Raw genomic sequence first — 27975 nt, 5'->3', positions numbered from 1 at the left:
AGGAAGCAGATCTTGCAATTTTCTTCGTCGATATTAGGTATGGCATTATACGTTTGAAAATCTACGAGTCCGATACACCATTCTCCGTCTAAATCCAGAGGCGGGAAATGAACCGCCCGCAGCTCAGATGCGTGACCTGTCAAGGTAAGTGTTATCGACATGACTAATAAATTATCATCACTGCACAACCTTTAAGTAGCAATTTTTATTTGTCAGCTAATTTTTGTTTGTTAAAAAGCGAAGACACAAGTGTCCGCAGTTTGTTTGATTAGGCTTCTGTTCCGTTTCGTAATTGTAAAACAACGTAGTGGACCGGCCCAGGTACTGTCGCAGTTCTGGCGGAGGCCTCAAATTACCGAAACTGACGTAGTACTCGGCCATGTTTCCAGTCTTTACATAGGCCACCCAGTGCGTGCATCGACCCGCTGACGTGTCTAAATTAATTATGGCGCACTCACGTGTCTTTGGCTTACTGGGCAAAGTGTCTCGCATAAACACGCCGCGGAAATTTGGTATTTTCAGTTTGCGTGCGTACTTTATTAAATCTACGTTGGTGAGCGGACGTTTCGGCAAAGAACTTAGGACTTTTTCATTCGTTTCTTCCTCATGCCTCGTCCTGTCTTGTGAGGTTGCAAGTAGAGTCCTGCGCCGTTTTTTTTACCGATGGCAATGGCTTCCATGTTGGCATTGTGTCGCTGTGCTTCTTTTAACTGCTTGCGCTCATTCTTCGAAGTGTTGACTGCCCGCACTATACCGCTCGTTGCACCGATGAGGCCGCCGAGAGCACCCAATGGAGGCAAAAGCAAAGGAAGAAATCCTCCTATAATCTTCTTGTCGAGAGTCTGTAATTTTTGCTTGGCTTTTTGCACGCCTGCGCCAGTCTTGCGCTTCTTGGTCTTGCGTGAGTTAGTCTTTGACTTGATGGAGCTGGTTCGACGAGCACCCATTCCTAATTTCGTCTTTGCCTTCATGATTTTAGATGCGCTCCAGGCCGCGATTTTCTCTCCTAGTCCCGCGTCCGGCGATTTGCTTATATCTTCGGCTTCCTGTGCCAATATCTGATCTGCTCTGTGCCTAGATTCCAGATCCTTGCTTAATGAATATGCGATATCGTGCTGCTTGCACTTTTCGTCGAGAGAATTAATTCCCACGTCACCGCGAGCTAACCTTTTCGCTAGTTTAGTCCCGGGGCCGCAAAATCTGTAGCCGGGAATGTGTAGCTCGAATGGTAGGTTGTTTATCAGCGAGTTTACGAGTCCCGCGCCGATGTGTTTTTTGTTTTTACCTCTTCGAGACATTACATGCAACTGACCTAAAATCAATAAATACGATTGCTCTTATAGAATTTACGCCAGTACAATGCAGGTCGTCAAGCAAGACGTGTGTTTGCCCGTACGCATTACGCAAGACGATGAAACTATCGGTCGCGAATCACGACATGGCTTACTGTTGCCTTCTGCCGTACGATGCATCATAGCAGGACCGTCAAACTGCGGCAAGACGTGTGTTTTACTGAGTTTACTGGAAGAGCCAAACGGTCTTCGGTTCGAGAACGTTTACTTGTATTCCAAGTCGTTGCAACAGCCAAAGTACCAGCGCTTGGCCGCTGTTCTTCGCTCGGTGGATGGTCTGGAGTATTTTCCGTTTAACGATAATACCGATGTGGTGTCTACCGACGAAGCAAAGCCTAATTCCGTGTTTGTGTTCGATGATGTGGCTTGTGAGAAACAAGGCATAATACAAGAGTACTTTTCCATGGGCAGACACGCCAAGGTAGACTGCGTATACCTGTGTCAGACGTACGGTAGAATACCCAAACATTTGCTGCGTGATAATGCGAATGTCATAGTTTTGTTTCGCCTGGACGAACTTAATTTACGCCACGCTTACGACGATCACGTAAACACCGACATGACGTTTCAGGAATTCAAAGACATGTGCTCCTTGTGTTGGAAAGATGAACACGGATTCCTAGTCATCGTAAAGGACTGGCCTCTATATAAGGGCAGGTACAGACAGGGTTTCGATCAGTTTATCGTCAAACATGAATCATAGCATTTCTAAATTTGGACGCAGCAGTCAAGCTCCGCGTACCGAACTATGCACCGTGAAACACGATGATGAAATACGTAAATACATTTCGCTACTTGGCCAAGAAATAAAACGAGCAAAATACGAAATAATAGTGTACCTCGTAGCCATAGACCAGCGCGTGGAAGCTTCGGATTCTCGAATTCGCGACATGATCGAAGTTTCGAATGCGCAAAGGCATGACGACCTAAAGTCGCTTCTGTCAAAACTTAATTCACGTCTGGTGTCTAAAGGTGCTTCGAAATAAACAGTATGGATGTTAACACTGATTTGGCTAAGCAACTGCACGATGTCATCGAAGCCATACGAACAAAGTACTTGCTCGCCAAGCAACACAGATTAAGCGACGAGGTTCGAAGAGAGGAAAAATTGAAGCCCTTGAGTGCCCGTCTGAATAGTTTCATAGCCAGGCGAGGGGACGTCGAAAACGAGAAACCGACTAAAATCGAAGTAAAAGAAGAGCCGCAAACTACGTCCGCGGGCAAACAAAAGCGAAGTCCACAATTAACAGACGATTCCAATGTATCTACTAGCGAAGACGAAGTTCAAGCGCAACCGCTCCGGCCGAAAGACGTTGGACGACTGTCGTGGCTTTTACCCCCTCCACAACGCCTGTGGCGGTGGTGGGGGGCCCGCGGTGGTGGTGGCAGGGTGGGGTGGTGGAGATCTTACTTTGCAGAAATATGATCTCTCCTCACACCTGCCCCATGCAGGTGCAACTTCCCCCTCCATGCCGCTCGTCGGACCGGGGACACGGCGCTGGGGGGCACAGACCAGATGTCCTCTTCCAGGACACGTGTGCTGGTCGCCGCTTGCTAACAATATATTACAAAAAATTATTTTATTAAGAGTAACTTTTAATATTTTTAACTATAAAGACGAAATGAAAAGGTTTATTCCAAGTATAAGGTTATAACGAATTAATTTTCTTTACAAGTATAAAGTCATAAAGAATTTATTTTTTTACAAGTATAAAGATGTATAATTTTTTTCCAGGTATAAAGTTTCAAAGATTATATTTAAAAAAACAATTGAGTATAGTGACTCGAGGATTTATTATTATGATAAAACACAAACTTAATTTTTTTTCTACGTAATCGTACATACATGTATACATTAGTTTTTACCTCAATTCCTCCTCCCCCCTACCGAGTACCTTCTTCGTGTCGAGTAGACGTAAAGTACAATTTTTTAATACATACTTTATCATCTAAAACCTTATAAGGTTTTTTTATTTATTTTTGATTACAAATTTTTTGTAGAGGTACAATGAAAAGAGAAAATAATAAATTATAAGAGGGTGGTGGGGGAGGGGCGGATCTTCATGTGCGAGAAAAAAAATAATAAATTATAAAAACGGGAGGGGGAAAGGGCGGGGGTATGTTCGTATATGCGTTGGTAAAAGTGGTGGGGGTCAGTCTGCCTGCGTCCACCGCAGGGGAAGGATCGGTCGCCATTTTTTAATTTTTTTTGCCTTTGTCGGGTTCAAACCGAGGACTCTGAACTCCGTGTCGTAAAAGTACAATTTTTAAATATTTTTTATTAAAATTTTATTATTAAAATTTTTTTATAATTTCAAAAAAAAATTCGTTAAAATCGGATAATAAATAAAAAAGTTAAAGATGGCGGCCGTAACGAAAATTTCAACGGTGACGTCATCATCCAATATGGCGGAAAACACATCACCGGAATTTTCGAGAACACAATGACGTCATCCAAAATGGCGGATCCAAGATGGCGGATCCAAGATGGTGGATCCAAAATGGCCGCCGTGATCTACTTGTCCCGTTACGCTGTGTCCCGTTACGCTTATCCAAGATGGCCGCCGTGACGTCACAATCCAAGATGGCGGACACCGGCAATCCCAATCCACACCCAGAACCCAGATCTCGGAGCCCCATTTACATACTACTCTTTGCCATTCTTAATATTCATTCCTTCGTGTTCAAGGCCAGATTAAAAGTATTTTTCTTTTATTTTTAAAAACAACCTTTTGTGTTATGAGACAATGTGTTTCATTCCTGCTGAACTAAGGAAATACATGTTACTTATCACTATGTATTTCTTGGTTACTCTTTAAACGTCAAACGACAGTAAATAGCTTTCCTGCACATTAGTTCCATAAGTGCGCGCTGCCAGCACATCCGTGTTGATGTGAGGCCATGAAGACTATTTTGGGCGTCAGGGTGGTTACAATTCCTTCTACCATGGGTGGCGTGAGTTGGCCACACGATTAACCTAAAAATTTAGTTAAAAACCTATATGTTTTATTTTTTAGGTTGATATCTTTGCTCAGTAATTACGTGTCCTAGAAATATTCAGAATAAAAACTATTCAAAATTTCTGATTGAAATTTATTTTTCAATATGCGGAAATTATACTTATAACTTTGGATATAATTCGGGTTCCCACCACCATTAAAAAAAGATAGTTATTCAAGTCATAGAAAAATTTTCTTCCTGTATTTATGTGATAATTATCGCCTTCCAAAGTATTTGCACTGAACAGATGGTTTGATAGTCCTCTCATGATTTCCGGCGTGATGCCATTCTCGCAGACGCACGCCATGGTGCCAACATGATAACGTATCTGTGGCAAGGCACTGATAAGGCGGAGGCAACATGGGCTATCTGCCCTCAGCTAACGGAGCTGCGGTTTGATAGTCGCTATATCTTTCTCACGCCTTAACGAGGAAGGGGTAGCCAGGAGCACACAACAGTGAGTACACGTGCTGTCACTAGCGTGGCGATATGCGCCCTACTTAGCCCCGGCCTCCATGCCTTCATATATCCTTGCTTTCATTCCCCGTGCATCCATGCCTCCATGCCATCATGACTACATACCTCCATGTTACCATACCTCTCTGCCACCACCCCTTTATGCCTCTATGTCCTCATACTTACATGCTTCTCTGTCCCCTTACAACCATGCCTTTGTGCTTCCATTCCTCCATACTTCCATCCTCTCTGCCACAATTCCGTTTTCTTTTTGCCACCATACGTTTATGCCTCTGTGCCCATTTACTTTCATGCATCTATTCCTCCATGCCGCCGTGCCTTCATGCTTCCATACCTCCATGCTTCTAAATTCATGCCTTTAAGCATCTATGCAACTTTAATATCATACTTTTATGCCCCCTTACATTCATGCATATATACTTCCGTACCACCATGCCTTCTTGCATCCATAACCCCATGCTTCTAGCATCTTTGCCTTCATGCCTTTATGCATCTATACCCATTTACTTCCATGCCTCTATGCTACTATGCCGCCATTACTTCATTATTCATGTCCCTTGCTTCTGTACATCTCTTGTGTCCATATGTTTGTTCATGTTTCTTAATGTCACCATATCTATGTCTTCATGCATTCTTGTCTCTTTGCCAATCTGTCTCCATGTCTCCTTGCTTTCATGCCCTAATGCCATTATGCCATTGTGCTTTCATGCCTCCATGCTTCCATGCCCTTTTTGTCACCATACCTTAATGCCTCAATGCCTCTATGCAACCATGCACCCTTGCTTCCCTGTATTTATATATAGCAACGCATTCATGCCTCCATGAATAATACTCTCATGCATTTATGCATGTACTGCACCACATACTAATGCTTCAATGCCTCCATGCCACCATGCATCTTTGCATCCATGCCGCTATTTTATCACGCCTTCATGTTTCCATACCCCTACCTTCCCTGGCACTTTGCCTGTATGCTCCCTTGCTTCTAAGACTATATGTCTCCGAGCCTCCATGCCTGCACGCCTCTGTGTTGAGGCCTCCGTGTCCGCAAGTCTCAATACGTTTACACCTCTGTGCATATACGCCTCCCTGCATCAGAGTCACCATGCTTCCATGGTTTCCATGCTTCCATGCTTCTCTGTATCCATGCCTTCATATATCCATGTTTTTATGCTTCCACATGCCTATTCGTCCATGTGTCCATGCCATTATGTTTCTTTTCTTGCATGCTTTCATTACTTAATGTCACCTTGCCTCCATGCTTTCGTTTCTCCATGACACTATTCCTCTGTGCATCCGTGCATCTTTGCCTTAATGCCTATTTTACTTCATGCTTTGGGCCTTAAGGCATCTTTGTCTCTGTGATTCTATGGCACCATGTCACTGCTTCCATTCATCTGTGCTTCAATGGCTGGATGCCTCAGTACACCAATGTTTTCGTAATTATATGCTTTCATCACTTTGTGCATCCATGACTCCCAACTGTATGCCTTTAGCCTTATAAGCTAAATGCATCTTGGCTTCCGTGCCTTCATCTCATCATGACTGCCTGACTGCATGCCTATGTGCTTTTGTATCCATGCCTTCGTTTTTTCTTGCATCCATGCCTCTGTGCTTCCAATTGTATATGCATTATTGTCTCCATGTCTTCTTACCTTCATGCATTAATGCCTACATGCCTCCATGCCTCAAAGTCTACAAACCTCCAACTCTAGTGGTTTAGTTTGAGATACATTCCATTTTAGTGAAGCTCAAGTAACATGGTTTATGTACATCGAGCTATTTGATGAATGTATTTCCTAATGGATAGTTGGCATGACATGCCTGTATCCTTTACATATTTATAGGAATAATTATTGCAATGTAATTATTATATCTAAGGTAGAACTGCAATAAAATATAACTATTGCGTTTAACGTTAAAATAGGTTAAAGATAATTAATGTGTGTAAATAACTCTTTGTTATCATTTAAGGTTTTGAATAGCGTGATGCCCAGAATAATATTAAAATAAAATAATCCAAGTGTTAGGTTTCATTAAGTGAATGTGCACTTCTTCTGAGTCGAGCCTACATCATAGAACATTAGGTACGATTTTATTGGGTCGTAGTTTTTTTTAGAAGGTGGGAAATGTGTTGGGTAATGCGTGCTATTCCTACTTTACCATGTTGTCAAATTGGATTTGGTATATTTTATATCTTAATAATTGAAACTCAAGTATCTTACTATCTTTTAAAAATTTACATTTTTACAAACAATAATAAATTAAGGATTTTAAAACTATTTTTAAAATATTTTTATGATATAATGGAATCTGTGTGAAACCTAAGCACCTGCCCAATCACTTTTCACTGGACAGAAAAGTGTGTGATCATCAAAACAAGTAGGCCTACAGCCACTTAACTTACTGGAGTAGAAAAACATAAATAAACAGACAGTTTGTAGTTATTTGATTGTAATTTTATAAAGAAAAATAATTCATTTTTTAAATGTTGTGTTTACAAACTATTTCGTTGTTTAAATGTGTAGATATTGTATTTTGTTGGTAGCGAATCACAAACAATCCAAATGTAATGTAATAAATTCAAAAAATGTATATTTATCTACAGCGTGTTCGCACAATGCTTTTTATAAAATTATAGGAAGTAAGGGATAGCCAACACAAGCAATCGTTGGGAAGGAACTTATGTCTGGAAACGCAAACTGAAAAATTTACAGTCACGAACAATAGCGAGCAAATTTAAATTTAAAATTATAAAAATTAAGAAAAAATAATTTTATGTTGTTTAAAGAAACATAAATAACAAATTTTCAAGTTTTAGCAAGCTACTAGCGTGAAGTTCATTTCAATAACTATGTTAGTGGCTTGTTGTTGAATATTAGGAAATTTTACTATCAAAATATGAAATAATTTCACAATGCGAATCTTTTCTAAACAAAACTTCATCTCATACAGCCTTTTTGAACAGCTCGTTTTCGCCAAAGAAAGTAAAAAGAAATTGATTGCTAAATATGCAAGTAAGTACCTTTCACATTTAAGCAAAGGAAATCGTTTACACATTTGTATATTGTTATTAAATCAAAATAAACATGTTACAAAGTATATTACAAATTTTTATTTGGCAATTTGTTACGCTTACAGTCCTTTATGAAAAAAATTTGTTTTGTTTGTTTCTAAAGCTATCCGTTAATAATCCTGACTAATGCTAAGCAGTGTGGCCCCCGTGCCACATTTATGATATTTTTTTATTTTGCTGTTATTGATTTTACGATTTTTTTTTTCCATTTTAAAGAATTCTTTAAAATTTTGTAAAATCTTAGTTACTGTATTTTTGGTTGATTATTTAATTATTGTAATAATTTCCTTTTATAGTTATATATTGGTTTGGTTTCGTTCTAGTTTTATTGCTATTCAATATATATATATATATATATATATCGATTGTGTTTCAATGGCCGGCTACTGGGAGCGCGAGTTCGATTCACCGATGACGTCATCAGCGCCTGAGTGCCGGCGGTGCCGAGGTGAACTGTGGGCCGCGGGACTGTTGGTTTTGGAGTCGCCGCGACCGGACGTGTGTCACGAGGCAAGCTGAACGGCTTTTCGACTCTGCACCGGCCAGCCCTTGCCGGGGCCTGCTGAGATGGGGCCTTGCCTTGCCTGGAGGCGTGTTCAGCGGCGATATATTCAAGATTTACGCTAAGGTAAAGAGGCGACACGTAGCATTGGATGTAGCGGTTGTGGATGAAGAATATATTATTCAAAATAAGCATAGCTTTGCAAGTGGAACTTATTTACGAAGAACGTATCACAGTGGAAGCTTACTGAATAGACCCTCCCATTTGTTAAAATGGGTCAAGCTACTTTGCTTAACTTTGATTAATGTTGAGTGCATCAAAAGTTTTGTAGGAATTCACGTCATTACCTCAAGAGATTTATAATTTAAATTTGGTTTTCCTGCGTGATTTGCCCTAGGAACTAAAACATTTTCAGTGAAGCCCCCCCGCCCAGACTAAGTGACATTTTTCACGGCACATTTTACTGAACTATATAAATGCATTTTCTGAAGGTCACGGTTAACAGCTGTTCGATTCTAAGAAACAAGACGTGCAAGTATTGATGGACGTGCGCGAGTATAAATCCGGCTCCCAGTTGGACTTTTTTTTTAAATTTCATAATTAATCCTTTTTATTTATATAGTATATTTTATGGTATTAGTATTATCTGATTTTTATGATAGTTTCATACTTATATTGTAAAATATCCAAGTAGGTTGAGGTAAACGCCATGTATAATTGTTTAATATTTTTTGTTTATGAATCCAACGAAAGATGTTGCCGATATTAAAATTTTGGATAGCCTTAATCTGCGTTGTGTTTTTAATGAGCCAAAGTCTTGCTGTCTACGTTTGTCATTATTTTCCCTTTCATAGCTTGACCGCCCGGGTGCAACTTTTGGAGCGCAATACCTATTTCAGATTTTGCCTTTTTTTTTTGTCTGGGTGAGTCGGGTACGGGACCCCCCTTCCAATTTGATCGGAAGGCGGGTTTCAGCAGGCTTAAATAACCAGCAAAAATTAATGATATTAATCTACGTGTCATAATATTTGACGATGAAAAATATACGATTTGAGTATTCCTTACCAATACTTTCGAACAAGATAACAAAAAGAAATTTTGTGATTATGGTTATTATTTTAAAATTAATAATCATAATTTGCATTATCAGTATATTTTTAAAAGTGGTTTCATCCGGAAAACAAAATCATTTTAGTATCTCTTATGTAGGGTAGGTGACCCAAATATGAGACCCGGCCTTAATATGAGACCCTTGGTTATCTTGACAAGTAATAGCTGCTACCTATCAGCTGCTCTTGGAACTACCAGCAGCCTCCATTTCCCGACCACGGATAGAGTAAGATTTTTATCTTACGCGCACGAGATCCAGAATAACAGTTTATACGATATTCTTCATTTTGAGTTTTCGTGAGTGGCATTTTGCAGCTTTATTATCAACATAGAGGTACGTTTATATTAATTATCCATTCATACTCTCTTATTAGCAGTGAAGTAAGCTTCGATGTGTATAAATAAGGAACTATGGCAGTTTAACATTTCAGCCTTGTTGTTGTGTTTTGTAGCGGCCATTATAAGGTGCCTAATATGAGACAACTTACATGTCCTAATTTGAGATAGGGTCTCATATTAGGAGTAAGGGTATTATATTAGGTGATTTAGGTTTGAAATAATACTATCGCTGTAAGAACAGTAACTAATAAGTTTAATTTTACATAAAATATCTTAAAATTTTGTAATAGAACATAGTTAGATATGTAGGCCCTGCTGAGAAGACCAGGGAAAGCCACGTTTCGATCATCTGCTTACCTCCACACACATCTCATAAGATGCAGTCGTTGGACGTAGGTTTTATGTTCCCTCTCAAGACATATTATGCTCAAGAAGTAAAAGACTGGCTGCGCCAAAACCCAAATAATGTTTTTACAAACGTTACAGTGGCTAAACTTTCCAGTGCTGCGTACCAAAGAGCAGCAACAATGGAAATATCTGTTAATTCTTTTAATAAAACAGGCATGTTTCCATTTAACTGAAACATATTTCATATTTATGAATTTGATGCTTTCTCTGAATCATTAAATGGCCAAGAAACAGGAAGAAAATGAAGCTCAAGAGAATTCAGATACAGCCATTTGTAGAGAAGACCACCCAAGAGAAACTTCGATGCAGACAGATCAGCCATGTTGCAGCACTGCAGTTAGGCCCTTTATCAGACCTGTGGATATTTCACCACTACCAAAATTTCCTTCAAAAGAAACATCCATTAGATGTGGCAGTCCTAATGTTATCACATCATCGCCATACAAAACAAGCTTGGATGAAAATGTCGCAAGAAAGAAAAAGGCTGAAGCTCGTAAGAAATTGGTTCTTGGAAAACAGAAACGAAACGAAGCTAGACCTATACAAACCAGATCTCGCAACACGGACAAATTACGGATAACTACCAAATCATTCATCGCTGTAGATTCTGAGGACTCCAGTGACGAAAATATTTCGCTGCGTGACAGTTCAAATGAAAGTGATGATGCAGAGTGTTTGTTATGCTGCTGCCTTTTCTCAGAGGACAAACATGGCGAGAAATGGCGGTAGTGCTTCAAGTGCTATGGGTGGGCTCATGAAGATTGCGGAGCTGATCCATGTTTTGTGTGTCCTATGTGTAACAAACAAAAGTGCAAAAAGTGACTAAATGATATCAAATATGGAATTTGGAACATAATGTGGGGGATCTCTCATATTAGGAACACGTTTTTGTTTTCATAAAATTTCGCATTTTTTAAATTTCTTAGTTTAATTACTTTCTGTTTTAATACAAGTGCTCAATCCTGTTATGAAGTAAAAGTGCATTACATAATGTATCATCTAAGGTAAATAAATCTACCAATAGTGGTTTTAATAACAAAATATAAATATTTTTAAAAAGCGGTCTCATATTCGATACACTTGCCCTATATATGAAATATAATATTTTAGTAGTATAGGAACGTATGTCCGGCGCCAGGCTTCAGGCTTGAGGAGCAGGAGATTATATTGGATTTTGAATCAACGGTTGCCATCTTGTATAACTTCAACCTTTCACGTTAAACATTGAACTTGAACCCCGATGGCCATTTTGGATCCGCCATTTTGTTTTCTAGAACTTCCAGCCATTTTGAACTCACCAATTTGGTTTTTTATAATTTTTAACATTAATGAATTAAATGATCCACTCCCTAATGATGTAATTTTCTTTACTACCGGCATCTTGATAAAAATAAAAAATTAAGATTTTTAATGGCAAAAGATATAAATTTATAAAAAAATTTAGTTAATATTTTAAATAATTATTTTTTTTTAAAAAATGGTTGTCTGTAAAGTCGGTTTACGGACGATATTCTAACATGGCAACGTCATAACAAAACATTGATGAAATGAATGCATACTTTTATGAATAAAATTGAATAATTTTTATTGAATTATCACTATTTTGTATGGATACAAAGAAGGAGTGAAATGAAATCTACAATTTAATTGATAAATTTACTTGGATTTGCACTCATTAATTCAAATATGTTTATTACTTTAACGAAAAGATTATTTTAACTATAACTTTTATACATGTTTCCTATTTAACTTCTTCCAATCTGTGTTATTCTGTAAAGGATAGGACGATGATAGGAAAAGTAGGAAACGAATGGGAGTGTTTCAAGTTTAATGTGCCTCGAAAAAGTCAAATCGATGGTTGTTCCAATCGAGTGGAAGAGAGATAGATGCAGCGCAAGCGTACAAGGAGCGTAACGGGACACAGTGTAACGGTACAATATGCGTAACGGGACACTTTTTCATGCGCGCAGCCGGCGTTCATCGATTTATTAGGCGTTGTCACGTCAAAAAACTTACATCAATGAGGCCTTGCTTCGAACCCAGTAAGAGAAAAAAAAAATGGTAACTGATCCTTCCTCCATGGAAGACGCTGGCAGACTGACCACCCACTGCTTATGCCTTTTTCGAAATCAGATGTAGTTGGTAATTATCTTCTTAATTTGAATGTCAAGTGTGCAAAATAATTTATATCACTTACAGAACCCGACAGACGTTCTGCCAGTATATAGTTATTTACCTGTATACATCTAAAAATTGGTGGTCTGTTTGTAGTCTAGACTATATAAGGCACTATAGAAAAAGCTTAAAAATAAGAAATACTAATATTAAAAATTTTACATTATCTAACGAATGCTCGGCATGCATTGCAATGCCTCATTCAGTTTTGTTTTGTAATATGATTGAAGTAGTTACACATATACAAATCATCTATATATATCTATGTATCTCTCTATCTCTTTTTATCTCTTTATGTCTACATATATAAATATTTAACTCCCACTATCTCTCTCTTTTATATTTAAATATATATATATATCTTTATCTAACCCATTTCATTCTCTATCCTCGCTCTATCTCTACTTATCTCTCTGTCTCTCTCTATCTCACTCTATACATATATCACTCTATCTCTGTCTCTCTTTTATATTTACATAAATTGTGTCATGCTTGCGCACTTATACAACAAAAACAGACGAAGTGCCGCTATATAATATGAAATAAACACATTTTTTGAAATGATTTGTGCTCCAACTATTGAAAAATAGTTATACCATCTCAGAAACCTTCACGGGCATGCGCATAACAACTCACCAAAATTTCATCGCAATTGGATGAATGGTATAGAAACGCATACAGCACAAACAAACGAAAATTCAAGACATGACATACGCATCAAACGATGGCGTGTTTAAAATTCACGGCAACTCTATCTATTGAAGAAGTTTAGAACAAAACTATTATGAGCGCCTTTATTTTGCTAGCCGCTCCGAGCACCATTAAGCGGGCTGGTCTCACCAAGGAGAAAAATATGATTTTGCCAGACCTTACTATGTGTATGATCGTGTGGCAGACATAGAGAAATGACACTCACTCACTATTTGTATGTCTATGACCTATGATTTTTTCTGTTATAAAATGAAATTATCACTTTTTCACTCCGTTAGGAATGGAATTTAATATTAATATGTGGTCTATGTGATAATCCAGGTAATGAGCTCGCTGTAGCCGGGGAAGGTTGATCAAGTGTTAATTGATCAGCTATCGACCGGGGTTGAAAAATATAAAATTCTATTAAAAATTAGGGGTTGGTGATAGAAGGGTGAAAATTTAGGGTTGTATGTATTTTTAATGCCAAATTATAAAAAATTTACAAAAAAATTGTCCAAAATATTAAAAAAAAAATGTTAGGGTGGACAACCCTTATCACTTAGGGGTATGAAAAATAGATAGTAGCCGATTCTCAGACCTACTTAATATGCATATAAAATTGATAAAAATCGGTCAAGCCGTTCCGGAGGAGTATGGTAACTAACACTGTGACACGAGAATTTTATATATAACATATATATAAACAGCTAGTATGACGTCACATTCGACCACTATTTTTCGTCTGCTGGAGGCCGCTGTCTTATTTTCGTGTGATAGAGTGCACTGACAACATGATAGTTTAATATTTACCCACAAGAGTACTGATCTCATTTATTATTACTGTAGCACCCGTCATCTGGAAATTTGGATGATATCTAAAAAAATTCGTAATAAATAACCTACAAATTCAGGAAAAATTCCAAAATTCAATAAAAAAATTACTCATTAATTAACTGATTGAATCGATCAAATCCTATCATGGTTCAATACTTGGTCGACGCAAAACAGGTAATTGTAGGCATAGGCGTGCGCAGGACTTCAGTAGTGGTGGTGCCAGATTACACAACAGACCTATCATTCACGGACCCCGAGCCTAAAGCGCGCGGGGGGGGGGGGGGGGGGGGGGGTATTTGGATTTGAAAGCGCAAAATGGTGCTATTTAAGGTGTTTCCTAACAAAAACATTAAATACACAGATGAAAATTTTTTAACATTTTTTATGACAAATTGTGGCTTTGAACATTATAATCGCCAGGAAAACTACTGAACTATTTACAGTTTTAAGCTTTGTTGAGCCATAAAGTAAATTGCACTAATTGTTTGCACAGAATTCATGCTGGTGGCTTTGAAAAACCATACTTACATGTTTTCTGAAGACACCAAATAAATGCTAGAAAAAACATTCTCAAATTTTAAGTTTTAAAATCAACAAATCAAGGGACTTTTTGTAACATACCTCAAATATGTAAAATATTAAAATAATAAAATACAGAAATAAGAGAGGGCAAAAGTTTTAACTTTTGGAACACAACAAAAATGTTTTGTCGGCGACTGCATATAAGTCATCGAGTAAGCCTATCCGATTAGTATAATGTATTTTAAGTAGTAGTATATGTTTAGGTACAATATTGTTCAAAATTTATTTTGAAAACAAGTTTACAAGTCCAGAACTAAAAATAAAAAACCTTAGGGAAATCTCTGTATTACTAAAGGGCCATTCGTCGATGAAACGGAACAATGTTTTTAAATTCGTCAATGATAGAATTTGTGTTTGCACAAGCAGCCAGTTTTTGCTCCACAAATGGAATCATCAGGTTTTTCAAGCGTTCCTGGCGCATTGTAGACCTAAGCTTTGATTTTATGATGGTAAGCTTTGAAAAAGTTCTTTCGCTTGTACAGCTAGTTACAGGCATTGTTGCAAATGTATTCATTACTGCACTGAAGCTTTTGTAGGTTGAACTTCGCTGAAACTTTGAAAGCCAATCAATCCAGTCAGGAACAGTTTTAGGTGGAAATTCGGTGTCCATATCTCTCTTTGTCTTCAAAAGCTTCACTTCTGCTTCTAGTTCCGTAGCATTCACTCTGAACTGTTTTGAGAGAACTTCAAAGTCACTACTTTCACACTTGTAAGAACCCAAATTTAACGCCATTAGTTTTCCTGTGGCAGAGATCACTTTCTTGGTTTCTTGTGCAAACCTAGAGTTGATACCTTGAACTAGACTGTCCAAAACCGGATGAAATGTAAACAGTTTCAACTCATCCTTTTTGGTTTCTGCGTAAAAGGCAGTAGAAGAGCACGAACTGACAATGTCTTCTAAGATGACTGAGACTTTTCTTTTTCGAACTGTAGGGATTTTAACATCCAGTAAGTTACACATTTCCTTAGTTTTTGTGAAAATGTCCTCAAATTCTTCTTCGTTGTTTCTCATTTCTACCAAGGCAAGGGCCAGGCTTTCAACATCTTCAACTGCTTGACAAAGGTCTATTTTAGGATTTTGCAGGGCTTTGCTCACTTTCACCACAAGCTGAAGGATTGGATGCATGATTTGCAAAGACGCGATGAAGTTGAAAGATTGGATTTGTAGCAAAATGCCTTTACCTTTAGCCCGGAGTTTTGAGTCGGAAGTAGATTCTGTACACTCTTCAATGGCTTTTACAATGTCAACCAAGTGAGCATGAATAACAGACACAGCTTCTGAACGGCACGCCCAACGAGTATCTGAAAGGGATTTTAGAGTCTTGATTTTGATAGTTGTTTCTTTTACAATATCCTCATAGATAGCATGCCTCTTAGGACTACCTTCAATATAGCTGAAAATTATCTGGACTATTCCAAAGAAATCAAATATGATTGGATTTTCCTTGTGACTAGTGCAGGCGCTTACTAAGGCAAGGTTCAGACAATGTGCATAACAATGCACATACATTATCGATGAATTGACCTCTTTGCATCTTGCCTGTACGCCGGTAAATTCACCTGCCATTGCCGAAGCCCCATCAAAACACACACAAACTACATCTTTCCACAGAACACCTACTTCACTCAGTACACAGTTGATCGCTTTAAATATGTTTTCGGCATCAGTTGACTTCAATCGCTGTAAGGACACCAATCTCTCGACAGGGTATTTATCTCCTTTAGGTATGTAGCGAAACACGACTGCCAGTTGCTCGTGATGGCTTACATCAGATGTTTCGTCGGCAATAATTGCAAATGGTTGGCCCCTAATTTCATCACTTATTGTTCTTAGTATTACTGTGCTAAGGGATGCTAATATGTCGTTCTGAATATGGTTGCTGAGATAAATACAGTTCTTAGGAGCATTTTCAATGTAACTCTTAAAAATAGGATCGTATTTTTTCAGAAGGCTAACGATTTCCAGAAAAAGACCTTTCTCGTCACTCTCCTCGCTCTCGTCATGACCTCTAAGGGGTTTTCCACCTTTTACCAATAGACGGACAATATCAATAAGCCGTGACATGTACTCATGATTTTCCAGACGTTTTTTCTCTTTTCCTTCTAATTCAGCTTCCTTAGCATCATCCAACATAACATCAACTTGTTTACTTACATTAAAACTTTCCCAGCCAACCATACTTGATACATGACATCTACTCTTTTCATGTGTTTTGAACATTTCGTGAGCTTTATGCCACGAAGAAAACCCGATTGTTGTGAATGCATTTTCAATTGACCCAGGAGCTGAACTGTCATTAAGAGCGAAACAACGGCATGCAAAACAAAAAGCAGCATCTTTCATAACGCTTTACTCGAGCCATTTGTAATCTTCAAACCATGTAGATTTGAACGATCTATTCCTAGAATATTTTCCCTTTCCAACAGTTTTGACAGGGTAGGTTGAAAGACAAGGATGATATGGTCCACGAGAAATTCTAGCCAATTTCTCTAGTCTGTTCTTTGATAGGTCTTGACAAGGATCATCAAGCTCAGCTGGTCTTTTCACAGGTTCTTCATCCGTTTTATCGTCTTTGCAAACAATCTCCGTACTGGGACCAGCAACAGCAGCTGAAAGGAAAGGGTACGTACAGGTAGTTTCAATTTCAACTTAATCATTATGTATTGTGATTAAGGGACTCGCCTACCCATGCCCAAATTGCACTGTCGTGGAGAACAGGAGAAGCCCTGTAAAGCCTGCCCCACACGATGCCCAATTTCTGCTACACATTCTGTTATACCCGTGGGTATACAAGTGGGCATAAAAGTTTGTTTAGCAGAAGAGAAGAAATAATTCATTTCTCCAAATACACGAGACAATAGAATGCTAACACAAAACCAGCCACGTAGTTCTCCACCAATGCAAGCATAACAGAGTAGAATAAATATGCTGCTTTACATTTTACCAAATACCGAAAATATATTAAAATTTCAGTTGTTTATTTTAAAAATTATGTAATCTAAAGAAAGTCTTGCAGTTTCATTTAAGCCAACACGTGTGGCATTTCTAAGAAACATTAAATAAAATGTAAAAATACATGCTACTTGGAACAATTTATATAATACAATAATGTTACTATAAAAAATGTTGGTTGTTTAACACCGTGGTTTGAACCACACCACAATTCACATTTTGAATCCTAGCTGCGCGCTCTACCACTACACTACCTAAGCTGTTATAGTTTGGTCCATATACAGTGTATTATCAAGAAAGTAAAGTTTATAACGTATTTTAAAACTTCTGATTACTTTTTTTATAACTATTTTAGTTTAAATTATATATTTCACGATAGTTTCACACTTTCACTATCATATAGTTTCATTTGACACACAAATACGTTTTGTATCTCCCCTAATGCTTACGAAAGTGACTAAAGGTTTTAGTTACTGCACGTGTGTCCTTCATTTTGATGACTCTGGCACGTTCTATTACCGTTTTGTTTAAGACTTCTGTTATGAAAACTTTCATACCCGAAGGCAGACCCGTTGAAAGGGTGCTGAAAAGTTACCCACACGAGAGCAGGCGCGCTAACAGAAAAAAGGTATGAAAACTGCTAAGGAAATGGATATCGTGTGGGGCTGGTCTAAGCACACAAAACCAGCAAATGTGCGTCCAAAGTGTTTATCTACAAGATGAACGCAATTTTCAAACAACTGCCCTTAACGCCTTAAGTACTTTCAAGACAACGCACATTCAATAACAGCAATTTTTAAAAGCCTTCAAAACAGCTAAAACTGGCTTATTCAGCAGGCCGCTATCTCTCAAAATATACTAACCTTACATTGGACTTTCCACCTCATTTTACGCTTATGCAATTAAAAAATAAATATAAAGTACCACAGATTAAATATAGGAAAAATAACTTACTGTTTTCAGGCTGAACATCCGTACCCTCAGATCTGGAACTGGAATCCTTTTCGGGATCGGGATTTTTAATTTTAATCACCCATTTATACATCATACAAACAGATATATACAGCAATTAACGAACCATAACAACTGTCAACTATTGAAAATAAAATGATAATTAATTAATGAGTGATCCACGTAACAAACACAGGCTGTACTCGTGTACTCATTAGAACAGTAAACTGATGAGTAAACAGTAAGAGTAGACACTACACAGTAGTGCTATCTGGCGGACGGCGGATATTATTCCGTGCGCCTGCCGAGTGGAGTGAACAGTGGACACCGAGCGCGCATTCTATGTAATTCGAGGAGAACTAGGATAAGTATTTACATTTCAGAAGTGTCGTAGCCGCGGCCCGCGTAATTGCATCTGGCTTGTTTCCGTGTGTATAGTTGGTTCGATTGATAATTGATATACTGATAGTGTTATAAGCACATATCTATTACTCGACACGATTGGAAAACATATTTTTTTTTTGGAAATAATATGGTTTTTTGTAAGTATGTATTATTTCTGCTTGTAAAAAACAAAATAACGTTCACCCTAATGGTGGTGCCAAGGCACCTGTGGCACCTACCGTGCGCACGCCTATGATTGTAGGTAAAAAATACTCTTTTTTCATTAAATCATGTTCAAAATCATTAAAGTGGCATACGTTTTTATACCAGCCTGCAGTAGCCAGATGATAACATTATTGACCGCCTCTTGAAAATTCATAATTAATTATAAACGTAGGATTTGGGAAAAAAATTCCGAAATCATCAAAAAATTATTCATAAATTACTGATAAAATCGACGGATTATTGTTTCGATACTTGGTAAGTAGGTACAAAAAAGTAATTTATGTAAAAAAAAATTAATTTTAATAATTATGGTGGAAAGACCTTAAAGAAGCCCAAATTATTTTTCTACCAGCCTTTAATTAGTCAATGTTACCATATTGACAGCCATCTTGGAAATTCGTAATTATTTAATTATAAATTAGGAAAAATTTCAAAATTCATAGAAAAAAAATCATCATTAATATAATTATTGATTCGATCGTTATCCATTCTTAGCTTTATACTTGATCAATGAAAATAATATTTTATAATAAATTCTTACTTAATAAATCATGTCCAAATCATAAAAACAGCTTCAGTTTCTCATATACCACCCTAATATAAAACGATATGACCGGAATCTTGGAAATTTGTAATTATTGAACTAGAAACTAGAAAAAAATTTAAAGTTTATCAATAAATCCTTATTAAAATAAAGATTGACGCTATATATTTCAATCTTTGGTTTGATTCTCGGTCAGTAATAAGGATATCTAAATATTAAAATAAATTTTTAATTATAATTCCCATTACCTTACATGGAGTTTATTAATCATTCACTCTATGAAAACAAACACTAAACAAGTTATCTGTACGATGAATTAAATATGTTGTCACGCTGCCTAACACGAAAGTCTATTCTTTCAATGCTAAAATATTTTTCAACCAGTTTATGTACAATGATATACGTATAAGCCAAATGTTTTCGAACCACGAGACCAGGTCATTAACAATGTCAAACGTAAAGACCAGACATTTCCGAAACTAAAGACCTCCTTTGTCAATAGACAATATAACATATTTCAAGAAGTCAAGACAGTCTTCGAATTGTCAGACCTAAAGTATTGATAAAATCAATTACAAGCATTTAATCGAACAGAACAAGATTTAGATTAATTAAAGGACACATATACATAAAAATGTTTTATAAAGACAAAAAGGTTTAACACAAGTAAATATTTAAACTATAACACATGTTGAATAAACACATTTAACTAATTAAAAAAAAAATACTAAAAGAACGCAGTGCATATACTGAACACAGATTACACTCTCACAGGACACATATTGGTTACAAATTATTCAAAGGAGACTCAAAGAATACACAGTACACGCAAGCAAGAGACCCACAATATATACAGGACATGCAATGAATAAACATAACACACAAGCAATACACCACATTACACACACTGGACCAAAAGTAAACACACAGAAACACACATTTAACGAAAAGGACGAGCATTTCGAAACACAATTAACGAAAATGGAGCACAATCGGAAGCACATTAGACCAAGAGGTAGCACAATCAACGAAAAGGAAGCAAAATAGGAAGCACGATCAACAAAAAGGAAGCACAATTAGAAGCATTATCATAGAAAAGGAAGCACAACTGAAAGCACAATCAACAAAAAGGAAGTACAATTGTAAGCACAATAAACGAAAATGAAGCAAATTTGGAAACAATAAAAGAAAAGGAAGCACAATTGGAAGCACATTCGATGAAATGAAAGCATAATCAAAGAAAAGTAAACACATTTGGAAGCATAATAAAAGAAAAAGATCCTATATTACGAGAACTCCGTCAGAAATGAATTACCAAAAATCATACATTTTTTTATTATTTTGAATTACTTGTTTATTTATCAATATTATACATATGCATGTTGAACATATGATTATTGTATGCAGCCATCTACCCTAAGTTCTTTACGTATGGAGGCTACATCAACGATGTGCGAGTATTTTAAACATACAATAATCACTTGTTCTACCGGCATTTGTATAATGTTCAAAAATAAAATAAATAATTAAAATTACAAAAATGTCATGTTTTATTAGTAGTATGTAAATGGGGCGGCGGGCACAGGCTTCAGGCTGTGGAGCCAGTGGAGTCGACCGCCATCTTGGAATGTGACGTCACGGCGGCCATCTTTGACTCAAAAATTCCTCAAAATTCCTCAAAATAACTCAAAATGACTCAAAAATTACCGTTTTGAGGAAATATTTCTCGTTTTCTTCCTCAAAAAATAAAAAATTAGGATTTCGAAAAACCTCAAAAGTCTTTTGCCTTAGAAATAACACAAAATCCTAAAAGAGGCTTAAGCATCCATGTCTACAGCCTCCGATAAGCCTCTGACGTCATCTACGTTTATGAAGTCACCAACGATTATGACGTCACCGTTGCAATTTCCGTTACGGCCGCCATCTTGAAGCTTTTTATTTATTATCCGATTTTATTGAAAAAAAAATTAAATTTATAAAAAAATTCAATTAATAAAATTGTAATAAAAAATATTGAAAAAAAGTACTTTTTACGACATTGAGCTCAGAGTCCTAGGTTCGAACCTGGTGAGGGCAAAAAAATGGCAACCGATCTTTCCCCCACAGTAGCTGCTTGCAGACTGACCCCCACCACTTTATTCATAGCATATGTATCATCAGGTAGTATGACGTCATGTCCGCCATCTTGAAAATCCGTATTATTTATGCTATAGATTCGGGAAAAGTTCCAAAACTTATTTAATAAATTTTTAATCAATATTCTGATTGATTCGATCGATTCCTGTCCTTCGTTCGATCCCTGGATGATGCATAAAATTGTAATTTTATGTAAAAAATAAAAATTTCAATAAATCATGTTCAAAATTTTTAAAGAGGCTTAAAATCCTATACTACCATCCTCCAGTAAGCTGTTATGTCCACTATCTTGGAAGTTTGTATTTATTAACCCATAAATTTATAAAAAAAATTAAATTCATAAAAATGTTATCATTAAACTACATATAAAATCAATACATGGACAATACTCAAAATAATGTAACTTCAGGTAAATATTACCGATTTGAGAAAATAAAACAACCGCAATGTTCTTTTAAAAAAAAACAAAAAAATTTAATACATAAATTCTACACTACTACAAGTACAAAAAAAAAACCATACAAATTTCTAAAGTCTTGAGGATTACTCAGATTTCTGCATCCACTACCCACGAATTAAAGCGAGGTGGGAAGACCCAAGAGTTGATGTAGGATCGTCCATTTCTTCGTTTTATAATCTTCTTCACCAAATATGTATCAGGATACATCATATGCTGAATCTCTTCGACATAGATGCTGCCACGAATAGGCTTGTGGTCCAAATATTCGAGGTAGTGGGTATTAAGCTCTGATTCACGAACATAGCTATGTCACACGGAAAAGTTCGGGACTCCAGTTCGCAGTGAAACCTTTCTCGAAGATGCCTTTCTGCTATCATTTTTTCCTATTATCATCGTGTTCTAAGGTAAAGCTGCCATGAAGTGAAAGATTTTTTTTATAAGAAATTGGAAATTCTTTCTTTTATTTTCAGTATCACTGATAGAATAACATCTTTGAAAATATGATTTTTTTTACATCCGGTCATTCATATATGCTAACCCTGTATGTAACCTGTGGGTTGTTGTTTTTACACTGATTTTTTTTTGCAAGTTCTCATAAAGCAAACACAGTTGTGAATCATGGTAGTTGAAAGTGTAGACGTCCAATAGCGCTGGATTTCTGTAATTAATAAATAGAGTATGCGGTTGTTTTCAACGAGTTTATTTGAGAACTTTTAATATGTAGTTCAATATTATAAGACATTATTTTCAATTTGCCTCCAGAATCATTACTTTGTTTTTTAATTATATTTAATTATATACATGTGTGTGCGTGTAGGTGTGTGTGTGTGTAAATCATGACCGTGGTTATTTTATCGTAACTCAACAAATTTTCAGTTAATTAATTTTTTTCGTAACCGGAAAAATTCAATTACTTCATTACTATTTGTTAAGTTTTCACACACTGTGGAAGCAACGAACGCATATTGAAACCTAAATTTCTTTAAGTCCCATTACACATTGTGGAGCGGGCTTGAGCGGTAGATATGTGGGACTTTTCACGTGGAAGAAGTGTGAAATACATGACAATTTAACAATTGGATGTACCTAACTGTAGTAAATTATGTTTAAGAAGTGACCACGGGCGTCTGAAATTAAATAAAATCAACAAGTATAATTTGGCTACACCTTAAGGTGTTAACTAGTTGGCTACAAGGCTAATTTTATAAACATCGCAAGAAAAGCAAACGCACAGGACGCTACATGCAACAAGTGCAATAAAACTGCGGCAATTTATAGGTAAAATACGCCAGACGCTAGACATCGCCGACCCTGCCACTTGAAACAATACAAATGTCGAAACTATTTACATTTGGCTTATTTCTATAAGTAATGTTAATTTTTATGTCAAAGTAAGCAATTACTTATAATTTCATTAAAAATTTTCATGTCCTTTCACTGTTTGGTAGTTTCATAAGTGAAAACGTGAAACGTGTAATAAAAATAAAATCGTTGGCTTCCATACAAATAACTTTAGTGTTTTCGGAACACGTTACATTAAATATGGAGGAAAGAATTGCAAGATGTTTTGTGTGATCTTTAAAAGTAGTATACGAATGTATTTTCTGGGACATGGCTTCTGGCTGTGGTGCCTGTGGTGCCGACCGCCATATTGGATTGTGACGTCACGGCGGCCATCTTGGATGGTTGTGACGACCTTTGACCTTGACCTTGAATTTGATCCTCAAAAATCGCCAAAATCCTCCAAAATTGGGCAAAATTTGCCCAAAATTCCTCAAAAATCGCCAAAATTTCCATTTCTGTGGAAAAAAGTTCCGCCAAAAATTCGCAAAAAATTCCTCAATTCGAAAATCAGGATTTCGAAAATCCTCAAAAGTCGTTTTGCCCTAGAAAGAACCCTAATTCCTAAAACTGGCTTAAAACTCCTAAGAGATAGCCGCTTATAAGCCATTTCTAGGAATAAGGATACCATTACCGCCATCTTGGATTATGTCGTCACCGATGCATTTTTCGTTACGGCCGCCATCTTTAACTTTTTTATTTATTATCCGATTTTAATAAAATATTTTTTTAAAAATTATAAAATAATTAAATAATAAAATTTTAATAAAACATTTATAAAAAACAAACATTAACGACACGGAGTTCGGAGTCCTCGGTTCGAACCTGGTGAGGGCAAAAAAAATTAAAAATGGCGACAGGCTCCTTCCTTAATGGTGGCTGCAGGCAGACTGACTCCCACCACTTTTCTTAAAGCAGATATATCCTCACCTAGTATGACGTCATGTCCGCCATCTTGTCTTCGTTGCTGGAGACCACCATCTTGTTTTCGTCGGTGAGAGTGCGCTGACGCCATGTTAGTTTAGTTCTTATCCGCTAGAGTGCAGTAATCATTTATTACTAAGGTGCCCGCCATCTTGAAATTTGGACGCCATATTGAAAATCCGTAATTATTTAGCTAGAAATTCGGGAAAAATTTCTAAATTCGTTAAATAAATCACTCATTAATTTACATATTGATTCGATCCACTCCTGTCCTTGGTTCGATACTTGATCGATGCAATAATGTTTAATTTTATGTAAAAAATAATAATTTCAATAAACCATGTTCAACATTCGTAAAGAGACTCTAAATCCTCTACGACCACCATCCTATCAGACATCAAGACCACCATATTGGAAATGCGTAATTTTAATGCTAGAGATCCGGGAAAAAGTTCAGAAATCATTAAATAAATTTCCGATTAATAAACTGATTAATTAGATCGACTAAGGTCCTTGGTACGATCCCAGGCCGATACAAAACAACTTTAATATTTTAAAAAAGCACCACTAAAGTGTAAGGTTCGAGGAATTAAACACCGCAAGTTCTTTTACAAACATAATATTTATTACATAATTTCTATTCTACTACAGGATCACTTACGAAAGCCAGCAATCTTATAATCATTTAGTTCCGCAGCGGTGTGAAATGACTAATTCTTAGCTCCAATCGGTTTATACTAGACAGAGTCCAGCCAGAACCTTTACAGACATAGTCCACCTCTTCTTGACAGAGTTTCTGGATACCGTTTTTAACAGTTTGCTTCACATCGTTAGAACTGTAAATTACTGCAGCCGATGTCTTGAATGCACACTTCTTCACTTTGTCATCGAACGGATATGGCTTTCCATATATACAGTCCAACCACAAGTTATATTTCAAAGGTCCGTTTGTTGCTACATCATCAGTAAGCTGATTGATTATCTTCTGTATGATATCGTCAAGAAAATTACAAATGTCCTTCGACTCACCGAACGTATTTAGATAATAGTAGTCTTTCAAAGTTCCACGAAATGCAGACTGCGCCAAGTAGAAGCCATTATCGTTCACTTGTAATGCTCCGAACACAGTCTTAGGTTTAGTTCCATGTTCAGACGTCATAACAATCGGTTGCTGGGCATCTGTTTTTTTGGTTGTACACTTTCGTGTCTCCAATCTAAAGCGAGGAGCCGAAATGTCGGCAGGTAGTTCAGCAGTAGGAGCACAGACTCCACCTTTACATTTTTTCGCATGATGTCGCAAACTGTCAATTCGAGTAAACCATTTAAGGCACTCATCACATCGAAACGTCATGCGAGAAGGATTCTTCGTGCATTTGCTCCGCTCATGTCTTCGTGCATCATGGGAAAATGCGAACGACGTATCACAGTAGCTGCAAGGATACCGTGGTGATGAAGACGATCCTTTCAGACCCGATCCAGATACAGACGTTGCAACAGTAGTACCATTTCCAGGCATTCTCTTATGCACATCGATGCATCGTTGTTGCGCCGAAACCTTTACTTTCTGCCGCACAGCAGGACCTTTGCATGCCTTCATGTGCGTTTTCATATTATCTTTTCTGGCAAACTGCTTATGACATTTCTCACAAACAAACATTTTACGATATAGGTTCTTGGCACATTCGCTCCTCTCGTGTCGCCGGGCATTGCTGTTGTTTGAGAAAATCTTGTCGCAGTAACAGCACCGATGTTCGCTAGTTGTCAAATCAGCATCCATTGAAGTCTCCATCGAGGTCGTATCGTCGATCGTCGTGGTTTCCTGCACATCCAGCTCAGTAGTCATTAAGCTATCTTCTGCTGGTGGTATCACATCTGTTGAAATCTCCTCCAATGTCGACGTCGTCGTCGTTGCCAACGGGATCTGCTCCACCATTGTCGTCGCTGACGTCAAGGTTCCCGTAGACGATGGTACAACGTCCATCGAGTTCGGCGTTAAAGTCGGTAAAGATGCCATCGAGTTCTCAAGAACAGGTAATTACACGACTTATGCACCAGATGAAATAATCTAGGTGATCCTTACACCGTCGACGACAGTAACAAACTGAGCGACCTGCTGTCTAGGACTCGCTTATATACATGCACCGGATGGAATAATACGCAAGTCAAATCAAGATCAATTTACTATAATACTAGAGTCAAATCAACATTAAAAATAGAAGCACCATCAAAAAGGCAGCACATTTTGGACGCGCCGTCAATAAAAAGGAAGCACATTCTACAAAACGAAAGCTCATTTAACGAAAAGGAGGTACATTCGCACTTACATTAAACTCGATAGGATGCGATCGTCAGTGTTAAGCTAGGATATAATGTCTCCATCAGTCTATGAATCCACCAGTTAGTAGTTCCATAAGTAATTGGCTTCAACAGTATTTAGGCTCCAATATTCGTTGGCTACAATTTTCGTAGACTCCAATATTCGTTGGCTCCAGTATTCGTTGTCACCATTATTCATTGGCTCCAATTTTCGTTGGCTCCAATATTCGTTGACACCAATATTCGTAGGCTCCAATAATCATTGGCTCCAATATTCATTGGCTCCAATATTCATGGGCTCCATTATCAATTGGCTCCAATTGCTCCAAATGCTCCAACAGGCTCCAAAAGGCTCCATCAGTCTTTTGACTCCAACAGTCTTTTGGCTCCAATATTCGTTGACACCAATATTCATTGGCTCCATTATTCATTGACTCCAATATTCATTGGCTCCAATATTCATTGACACCAATATTCATTGACTCCAATATTCATTGGCTCCAATAGTCATTGACTCCAATATTCATTGCCTTCAATAGTCATTGGCTCCAATAGACATTGGCTCCAATAGACATTGACTCCAATAGTCATTGGCTCCAATATTCATTGTCTCCAACAGTCTTTTGGCTCCAAAAGTCTTTTGACTCCAAAAGTCTTTTGGCTCCAATATTCGTTGTCACCAATATTCATTGGCTCCATTATTCATTGACTCCAATATTCATTGATTCCAATATTCATTGGCTCCAATAGTCATCGGCTCCAATAGACATCGGCTCCAATAGACATTGGCTCCAATAGACATTGACTCCAATAGTCATTGGCTCCAATATTCATTGTCTCCAACAGTCTTTTGGCTCCAAAAGTCATTGACTCCAACAGTATTTTGGCTCCAAAAGTCATTGGCTTCTAAAGTCATAGGCTCCAACTGCTTTTTGTCTCGTCAGCGTCAAATATATTTGGCTAGAATGCTACGAGTCTAAGAGACTATGAGCCGCAAGGCTACAAGTCTAAAAGGATCTAGCTGGTTACGAGTTATACATGCCTGCGAGGCTACAGAGCTACGAAGCTTCTAGAACTCAAGTTTAAGTGACTGCGAGGATACAGGACTACAAGTCTGCATGAGTACTTGACTACGAAGCTACTCATCTACAAGGCTACAATTGCTGCATCTGTCTTCGTCGGAATTTTCTCTT

The 27975-nt window shown here is 37.3% G+C and overlaps 1 protein-coding gene across 1 annotated transcript in view; it reads left to right on the top strand.

The window, feature by feature from the left end:
• Positions 1–8397: 8397 nt before the first annotated feature.
• The window catches only part of LOC134527275 (insulin-like growth factor-binding protein complex acid labile subunit), a 99040-nt gene continuing 79462 nt past the window's right edge, over positions 8398–27975 (top strand). Inside the window, exon 1 of the mRNA XM_063359810.1 lies at positions 8398–8533. The gene's annotated coding sequence lies outside the window, so the exon portion shown is untranslated. The remainder of the gene's footprint in view (positions 8534–27975) is intronic.

The sequence above is a fragment of the Bacillus rossius genome, chromosome 1 (genome assembly GCF_032445375.1).
Source record: "Bacillus rossius redtenbacheri isolate Brsri chromosome 1, Brsri_v3, whole genome shotgun sequence".
NCBI lineage: Eukaryota > Metazoa > Arthropoda > Insecta > Phasmatodea > Bacillidae > Bacillus > Bacillus rossius.
The sequence above is the reverse complement of the archived record's forward strand: the minus strand, read 5'-3'. Positions and strand labels throughout refer to the sequence as shown.